Source organism: Colobus angolensis, unplaced genomic scaffold (genome assembly GCF_000951035.1).
Source record: "Colobus angolensis palliatus isolate OR3802 unplaced genomic scaffold, Cang.pa_1.0 Scaffold237, whole genome shotgun sequence".
Classification (NCBI taxonomy): domain Eukaryota; kingdom Metazoa; phylum Chordata; class Mammalia; order Primates; family Cercopithecidae; genus Colobus; species Colobus angolensis.
The window spans coordinates 1,595,497-1,604,662 of record NW_012115566.1 but is presented as its reverse complement, the minus strand read 5'-3'; positions in this window follow the sequence as shown (position 1 = coordinate 1,604,662).

The window sequence follows — 9,166 nt, the reverse complement described above, 5'->3', positions numbered from 1 at the left end:
ACGCGGAAGTGCCATTTAAAAGTGAATCTATCTCATTTTACTTTGACAAAATGAGTTTCTTGAGTGTTAACTGCTGTCTTCAAAAATGTGCCAACTCGAGAGATACTTCATTTCCTCAGTCTCTTTTGAAGACATACGAATACACGGGGAAACGTATTCGCCAGTTTATAGTGTCAAGGGATTTTTCTATTAATCCAAGAAAGAGCATTACAGAAAGCTATACAATACGTGAAGACCATTAAAAGGAATATATCTGTACATAATTTTTAAAAACCTTCGAATCTTGAAAGTCACTCACTTAGAGTACCTGAAGCTGCCAAATTTGTCAGAGGAGGAATAGGCATCTCTCGCATGGAGCCGTGGGACTCGGCGTTAAGGCACTCTTCAGCTACAGGTGTCAGCCCGTTTAGCTCCTCTTCAGGTCTTGTGATGTCATTCTCAAGAGGACAGTAAAGGTCTGTGTCATGTGGGGCCTCTCAGGAGGGGTGCGGAGGTGGGGGAGGCGCTGGCGGCAGGACTCTGCAGCTTCGCCCTGAAGGAATTTGGTCGACACTTTTAAGACTGACCAAGAAAAAGTCATTTGGCCCAGTTTTCTCCCACCTTTTGTTTTCTTCTGCTCCTCCTGGGCTTGTTTTTTTGTTTTTTTGTTTGTTTTTTCGGGTTTTTCTCTTTTCTTTTTCTTTTTTTTTCCCCCTCAGTCAGTTCTGAAAATCACCTCCCAGAGGAGATAACGCGTTCTCCTCTGTAACCAGTCCTTGCACTCCCCGGGGGGTCCCGGTTCTCATCCCTCCGGGGACCTGCAAGAAGCCACGCCCGCGGGCTTTGAACCGATTGCTGCTCAGCGTCCAGGAGCAGGCCCCGCATAGGGCCGGGGAAGGGCAGTGGAAATTCAGGTGCTTCCGCGGGGCCCAAGGCCCCCAGGGCAGGCGGGAACTGAGACGACTGAGGAGTGAGGGACAAGGAGGCTGGGACTGGGGAGGGGAGACCCGAGATCCGCCCAGAATGCTTTCGTGGGTTTGGAGAGGGCAGGCCACAGTCTCTTCCGGCCCGGTAGGACGGGAAGACACGCTCCAAATGCGAACGGATTCCCGTCCTGGACTTTGGGATTTAAGGCCCTGAACGCAGTCAGCAAAAAGTAGATCTGTCTGTACAGACGTTTCTTTCCACGTCTTTCATAGTAAGGGCTTTATTAAAAAGCAGGGACTCGAATCCTAGGTGGGTAGATGGGAGGCTGGCACTGGGGAGGGGATGTCCTCTGTTTTCTGGTTGTGCACATTAAAAATGACTCTCCGCCACCTACTCCTAAACGCAGCCGGCAAAAATGAGACGTCAACTAAGCGCTGTCTCAGCCCCAGAGCCAGGTCGGCCATGGGGATTTTCAAGCGTTTTCTCAATGACTGATTTTTCTAAAAGCTAATGGATTTTATTCTCCTATATGTAAAGGCTAAGGCTACCTCCTGCTTCACACCCGGATAACATAAAAGACAGCGAAGGGACCGAAACTCGGGTCTCCTGGGTCCTGGTTGGCTGGAGAGAGGGGCAGTGAACTCCCCGAAAATAATTCTGTCTTTTCTCAGTATCTGGGAGGACTCATTACAGGGTAGATCATCAGGTTGGATGTTTGGCAAGTGAGAATCTTTGAGATTTGTGCACACAGTTTTAACTCTACTTTTGCCAGTTTGGAGGACATGAAATTCCCAATGAGTGTATGTTAAAAGGGAATACAGAAGACAATATACATAACGTTCTAAAAGAATTGCTTTTCATGGAGGCAAAGTGGCTAAGCAGTCCAAAGCGCTGGATGAAGGCTCTGATCTCTTGGGGTATGGAGATTCTAGCCTGTTTAGCCACAGAAGTCATGAAACCACTATGTGATACTTTTAAAATAATGAGTTTTGATACTTAAAACAAAATAGAATTATTGGAGTGAATTTTGTTTGTTTCTGTCCAATTCATTATTCTTACACACACCAGCCAGATTCTACTTACTAATATTTTATTTGATATGTTGACCTTTAGATGTATGAATTGGATTGTTCTCATTTGATATGTTTTGTTTTTATTTTGGGTTCTATTTATGTCTGGTTTTGGTAACCTTAATGAATGGATTCAGCAGTTATCCCTTTTTTATGTCCTGAAACTATTCAACCCACTAGAATTACCTGATCCTTGACAATATGACAGCACTTGCCTAAGAGAATGAGAACCTTTCATGGGACTTAGAAATGGAAAGACTTTTGACAGCCTCTTCATCTATTTCTGTGGTTCTTATTCTATGAGGATGTGTCACTTGAGTATGTCATAGAGTGTCTCTGATTCTCAGTTTCTTATTTGTTGAGGGATAATGATACTGAAGATTAAATGACATATTGCTTATAACATTCTAGTATGATGCCGGGGCCATTCAAGCTTTCAATCAATGTTATTCATTATTGTCACATCAATATTGGTAATTTATGTTGTCCTAAATCCTATTTCCTTCACTATGCTTAGATTATCAGGGATTATCAGACACAGAGATATAAAGTTGTAAATAATATTTGCTTTTCCCTTAAGACACCTATCTCTTCTCTATTTATAAATGTCTCCTCTCTCATCACTAATTTTGAATTCTAATTTTATATTTTCCCTTGATTAGACATTCCACAGATTTGTATTTCAGTTTTATTTACAAAAATACTTTCTTAGCTCTCCTAGCATGTAAACAGATTTTCCCTGTTAATTCCTTTCTTCTGCTTTCATTTGGTGTGTTTTGTTGGTCTTTTATTTGTTTCTGAAGTGAAATACTCACCAGTATTTCAGTCATTTAAAATCTTTCTAATTTACTTAAAAGATACACTTAAGTTACAAATGTTCTCCTCTGACCTGCTTTTGTAGCATTCCGCAGGTAATGATATATGTTGTCTTATTGACATTCTATTCTACCTAGCCTGTAATTTTAGTTTTGATTTTCTCTTTGAGCCAAGGCATTTTAGAAGCATTTGACATTTTTAAAGTATAACATTTTATACTTTTCTGATTATATTTTGATGCTGATTTCCATCTTTATTTTCTAGTACAGTATGAATTTTCTAAATTAAAAAGTATTTTGATATTTTCTTACTGGACTATTGTATAGTCAATTCATGAATTTCTTGGGCAGTTTAAAATTGGGCAGTTAAAACTTCGCTATAAAGAATGTTATGATATCTATCAGGTCAATGTTTTATTCTTATTTGTCTCTTATAATATTACTTATTTCTTTGTCCACTGATATTTCTTGAACTGAGCGCAATAAATTGAAGTCAATTACTAAATTGTGTCTGCCTTTCTACTTGTGTCTCCGCTGAATTTCTGCTGAATGAAAGTTGCTGCTTTATTTTGAGGATGAATATCAAAAAAACAAAAATCTTTATCTCCACTTAAACTGTAATTTTTAGCATTTTGCAGTACCCTTCTTTGTTTTTTTTAATAAGTGTTGTCCAAAATCCCACTTCACATGCTTTTAAGTCCTTGAGTTCTTTCTTTTTGTGAGTTTGCCTGATATTTTTGTCTCTTCTCTGTTTTCAAACTTCCAGATTTTTTCCGAGCCTGTGTGTAAGGCAAGCTGTGGGGAGGCTATGCGACAAGGTATATGCAGGGAACGAAGAGCTCAGAAAGACTAGTTTTTTATTTTCACAGCATTTTAAAACCCTAATTAAGAAATACTTAATCTTCCACTGGTTTATGTGGTCATAGTGAGCATTGTAATTGAATATCGAATATATCAAATGTGTAGCTCTGTAGAAAAATTGTGGGAAAGGAATCCCTGATTCTAGCCAAGAACTTCCCAGGGGCTTGAGTAAAATATGTTCCCAACCTGAAAATCTAGTGCAAGTGGAAGATTCAACCTTTTATTGTGGATGATTTCTAGGTTCCATGTTTGGTTGCCCTTTTTTCTGAGATGGTATTCAAAGGAATATTCCATACACTCATATATTTGAACCTTCCAAAATACTTCCAAATATCTTGCATATTTGGAATACTGATAACTTCCAAATATCTTACATAGACCTTTTTAGAATACCATATGATTATAGCTGCTGCCTATAAGACGTTTCCACCTTAGTATCTCATAGACACTCTGGACTCATCAAGTTCCTCCTATTATTGCTTTTCCTTTTGAATAGCACCACAACCTATTCTGTTAAACTGAAAACTATGTGATTACTGTAAATGACTCTCTTTGTCCCCTCATGCATTTTTTTCCTCAAGTGAATATGATGTCACTGCTGTTTAGATTCAAATAGTGATCCTTCCCTAACTAGCCATGGCAGTTAGTATGATATTCTAAGCAGAACCTGCTATTGTGAAAACATGATTTCATGGAATTGAGAGTTTTTGCTATTCAGTTAAACTCTTTTTAACTATTTGCTATTCAGTCAAATATGCCAAATGTAAAATTCTATTTTTAATTTGATATTTGTTTTATCTCTAGAGAAGCTTTTATTCTAAACAGAGAGATACAAACCTGATGTTTTGATGCACACATTAAAAAATCTGAATCAAGTTTGGCATAAAGAGATAGTTAAATTTGCCAAAAAAAAAAACTTATGAGAAATAATCACAAATGATGGAATATATTATGCCAAACTTATTCTTTTTTGCATGAAGGGAATTGTGAACATTGACCTGATTAGTTTGGACCATCAAGAGCAGAGCTGAACCGTAATCTCCACAGCACCTCCAAATCCTGAGACAAGCTTTTCATCCCCACATTAATGCTGTTTTCTGTCCCTTCTGTCCCCCAACTGATGGGGCCCCTTAAAACGTAGGATGAGTTTGAGCTTTCGTTCTTGACGAGGGACCCAGTTATGGAGGATCTGGAAGTCTTTTTTTCCCCCCAGGCCTTATACCCTATGCATATAATGCAGAGTCCATATCAATTGTCCATTCACTCTTAAATTGAGAGAAGACAAGTTGGAATAAGGAGTTTAAAGTTTGTTTATGTTTGGGACTTAGATAGGCTCTGTGAAAATGCAGTGCTGGTTTAGGAAGGCATAAAGTGGCTGGTTTCAGAAGTCCTTGATAGCAGACACTGAGAGCTTGGTTTTTACATAATGTTGCAAATTATGAATATAGATTGAAGCCAGAAGGTACTCATGTACCCTTAGAACTCACAGTGACTGATGCAAATTAACTTTTTAACTTTTTTTTTTCAGAGTCTCGCTCTGTCAGCCAGGCTGGAGTGCAGTCGCCATCTTGGCTCACTGCAAACTCTACCTCCCAGGTTCAAGAGAGTCTCCTGCCTCAGCCTCCCAAGTAGCAGGGATTACAGACACCCGTCAACACACCTGGCTAATTTTTGTATTTTTTTAGTAGAGATGGGGTTTCGCCATGTTGGCCGGGCTTGTCTCGAAACCCTGACCTCAAGTGATACGCCCGCCTCGGCCTCCTAAAACTCTGGGATTACAGGTGTGAGCCACCACACCTGGCCAACTTTTTAAACTTTATATTAAGCTTCTAAAATAGATTATTAAAGCCATTAATAATTCCTCTCCTCCTTTGGTAGGAAGTTACAATTTGAGGACTCAGTTTTTCTCTATTAAGAGAATAGAAAAATTGAATGTCACTTAGTTTTGATTACCATTCATCTTTCTGCTCCTTTCCAAATAACACTATTGTTTGTTCCATTATATATTCTATTTATGCTGTCTGTAACATATCTTCCATGTTACTAATGTACTTGTATGTGCATTTAACACAACTTATGAATTCTGCCTCTGTATCACAAGCTACTTACTAATTTATCTGTAGTTAACACATCTTGTGAATTTTGCCTTATCTTGTAAGTTATTAGTTTATGTACTATCTGTGTTGGTTTTATCCATCCAATTTGTTTTCCTATTTCCTATATCTGAATATAATAAAATCATACAGCAAACTCATATTTCAGGAGCCACTGAACTTAGAAGTCTTTGTTTTTGGAATGGGAACCCTAGAAAGTCAGTATTCTGAATAGAAATGACTCTGAGGTTCTACAGATAAAGATAAAGCTATCTTTCTCAGGTGTAGAGTGTCTTCAAACATAACTTATTAGGTGATAATTCCATTTCTATTAACTTGTCTGGCTGGAGGCAAAGAAATACAGAGGAAATTGGAAAAAGAGAAAAGAATAAAGACCCGGAAAAAGGGAAGATCCTTGAGTTATCTTTGCCTTAGTTCCTCTGAAGTTATAATCTAAAAATTAGTATAAGCTCTACATACACTCTAGGTGGCACTCTAAGGTTATAAAATGGTTCATATGGTAAGTTGAGGCCACTGTGTTTTATTTTATTTTATTTTATTTTATTTTATTTTATTTTATTTTATTGAGACAGAGTTTCACTCTGTCACCCAGTCTGGAGTACATGGTGCAATCTCTGCTCACTGGTGTCTCGACCTCCTGAGCTCAAGTAATCCTCCCACGTCAGCCTCCTTAGTAGCTGGGACCATAGGTGTGTGTCTCCACACCTGGCTAATTTTACTTTTTTTTAGGGATGGGGTCTCACTATGTTGTCCAGTCTCAAACTCCTGCCTCAGCCTCCCAAAGTGTTGGGATAACAGGCATAAGCCACCACTCCTGACCCCACTGTATTTTAAAGGCCAAAAGAAGTCTGAAAGAATTAAAATTAGTTTGCTCTTCCCTTTACAAGGAATCAAGAAAAGGTAGACAGTCAATATGGTTTTATAAGGAAATTTTTAGAGGGACATGGAATTCCTATCTGGGAGCTTCACAGAGATTCAAAGAAGAGAAAGTTTGTAACCTAACACTTGAAAGAGCAAGAGAAAACTTGCAATCAGAGCAATGCCAGGTGGCAGTCAGGAGGGGAAGGGGTAAAGAAAGAAAAGAAAATGAGAACTTTTTATTTTACTCCAAATCACAAAGTATTTGAAAATACATGTTAAAGAAAGATTATTTTGGCACTTGGTAAAGTGCTAGTAAAGTCTTTATTTAAGACTATTGCAATTAAGGAGAGAGACTGAACTTAACTCTGAATACAATCGGAACAAGTAGAGATTTACAGCCAACAGGCAGAGTGAAGGCATGGTAGATGATGGAAAATTACTAAGCACAGATATCAAAGGGAGGAAGATTCTTGCTAAACTCACCTAACAGGATTCTTGCTAATGGTAGGCTAAGGACTTAGAAATTAAGGGTAGAGGATTAATAATCTGTGCAGATACCAGACTTGGGGAGATTCTCAATAAACTGATAAAAGGAGTCTTGCTGAAGGCAGTTGAAAGCCAAGGCCTACTTGAGAAGGCTAAAAGAAAAGACTGTTTTTCTATACTCTCACAATACTTCTGACACCATATGTGTGGGTTTTCCACTCCAAGCAATTCTCCAACTCTGCAGTCACAAACTGGGTGTTGACACTGCAACTCAATTCTGATACTAACTACCTGTAATTAGTGCAGACCCTACAGGTGAAGGGCTCAGTTCCACAAGACTGCCCCCCACTTCACATGTCAATCATAAGTCTCAGGTTGTCATTCATATTTCTAACCAACTGTTGTAAATTGAGGGTTCCTACAACTTCCTCCTGAAGTTTGATAATTTGTTATAACAACTCACAAGACTCAGGGAAACATTTACGTATGTTCATCGGTTTATTATAAAGGATATGACAAAGGATATAGATGAAGCGATACACTTGGCAAGGTATGGGGAGGAATACAGAGCTTTTGTGTCTTCTTCGGGGGCACCACACTCCCAGTAACTCCATGTGTTCACCAACTCAGAAGCTCTATGAGTTCTGTTGTTTAGGAGTTTTATGGAGATTTCATTACACAAACATGATTGATTAAATCATTGGCTTTTGATGACTGGGTCAATTATCAGCTCCTCTGCCTTCCAAAAGAAGTGGGCTGGAGTGTTGAAAGTTCCAAATCTTTAATCGCCATGGATGGTTTCTCTGGCAACCAGACCTCACTCTGAAGCTATCTGGGGACTTTCAGCCACCAGTCATCTCATTAACATACATAAAGACAGTTATTATTTAGGAGATTCCAAGGGTCTTAAAAGCTCTTGTGTTGGGAACCAGGGACTAAGACCAAATGTAAGAAAAGAACCTCTTATCATCCCTATCACTCAGGAAGTTATAAGGATTTTAGAAGCTCTGTGCCAGGAGTTGGGAGGAAAGACCAAATATATATTTCTTATGATGTCACAAAGGCTCAGAGAACCCTGATTAAAGCTGGGTCAAGGAGTGAGTCTTTGTCAGATAACAAATCTTGAATTTGGACCTAAGTGAAGATGATGTGGATCAGAGACTGAGGAAACTAATAAACCAAGGGCATGGCTGAATTGTCCATGTTAACCCGGGGGACACCTAAGGGCTGAGCGGGAGGCAGTGTGGCTTGACTGTGCAGAGGAGTCAGTAGCCACATGAAGTACAAGAGTTCTCGTTACCCATCCTATGTCAAAATGACAATATTTTCTGCAAATTCTCCATTCCTTAGAGCAACGGTCCTCAAACTTTAGCATGTATTAGGATCGACTGGAAGCCTTTTGAAAACAGACTTCTGGGCCCACCCTAGGGCTTCTGGGTCAGTGAGCCCAGGAGAGATCTGAAAACTGCATTTCTAAGTTCTCAAGTGATGCTACTGCTACTGGCCAGAGGACTATGCTTTGAGAACCAATTTCCTAGAGATAGAAGTCAAGAAAGGGAAAATGATGATTGATTGAAGGATTGCCAATGTCCTTTTCTCAGGGCCTCTACTCGAGATTTCCCTCAATAGTGACTCATTTGTGGAGGGTGATAGGTGGTCTCCACAGCCTTACCCAGATGGGCTTTACTGGGCTAGTGCCTGCATCTCCACTTGCTCTGAGTTTTGGCTGCTAATGGCTCAGAGTTGCCCCTTCAGAGTATTACTTTCAGTGGCCACCTTCTCCAGAGAATTTTCTTCAGCCAAAGGGAGCCACCTCACCTGGGAGTGTATGCCTCTAGATTTCAAGGGTGGGCCCATAATCCAATGACTGACTCACATGGGCTACCTTGTAGGCTATGTCTCATCCTTCAAGATGGGACTGATTATAGCGTGATTTTTTCTGAAGCTAAACTCCAGCAGAAATTGCATTTTAATTCTCTCTTTTCCTGGCCCTATCCGGCTTCACAGATTCCCTTTCTTCTGAGACCATACTTTCAATAAGTTATATGTGCCT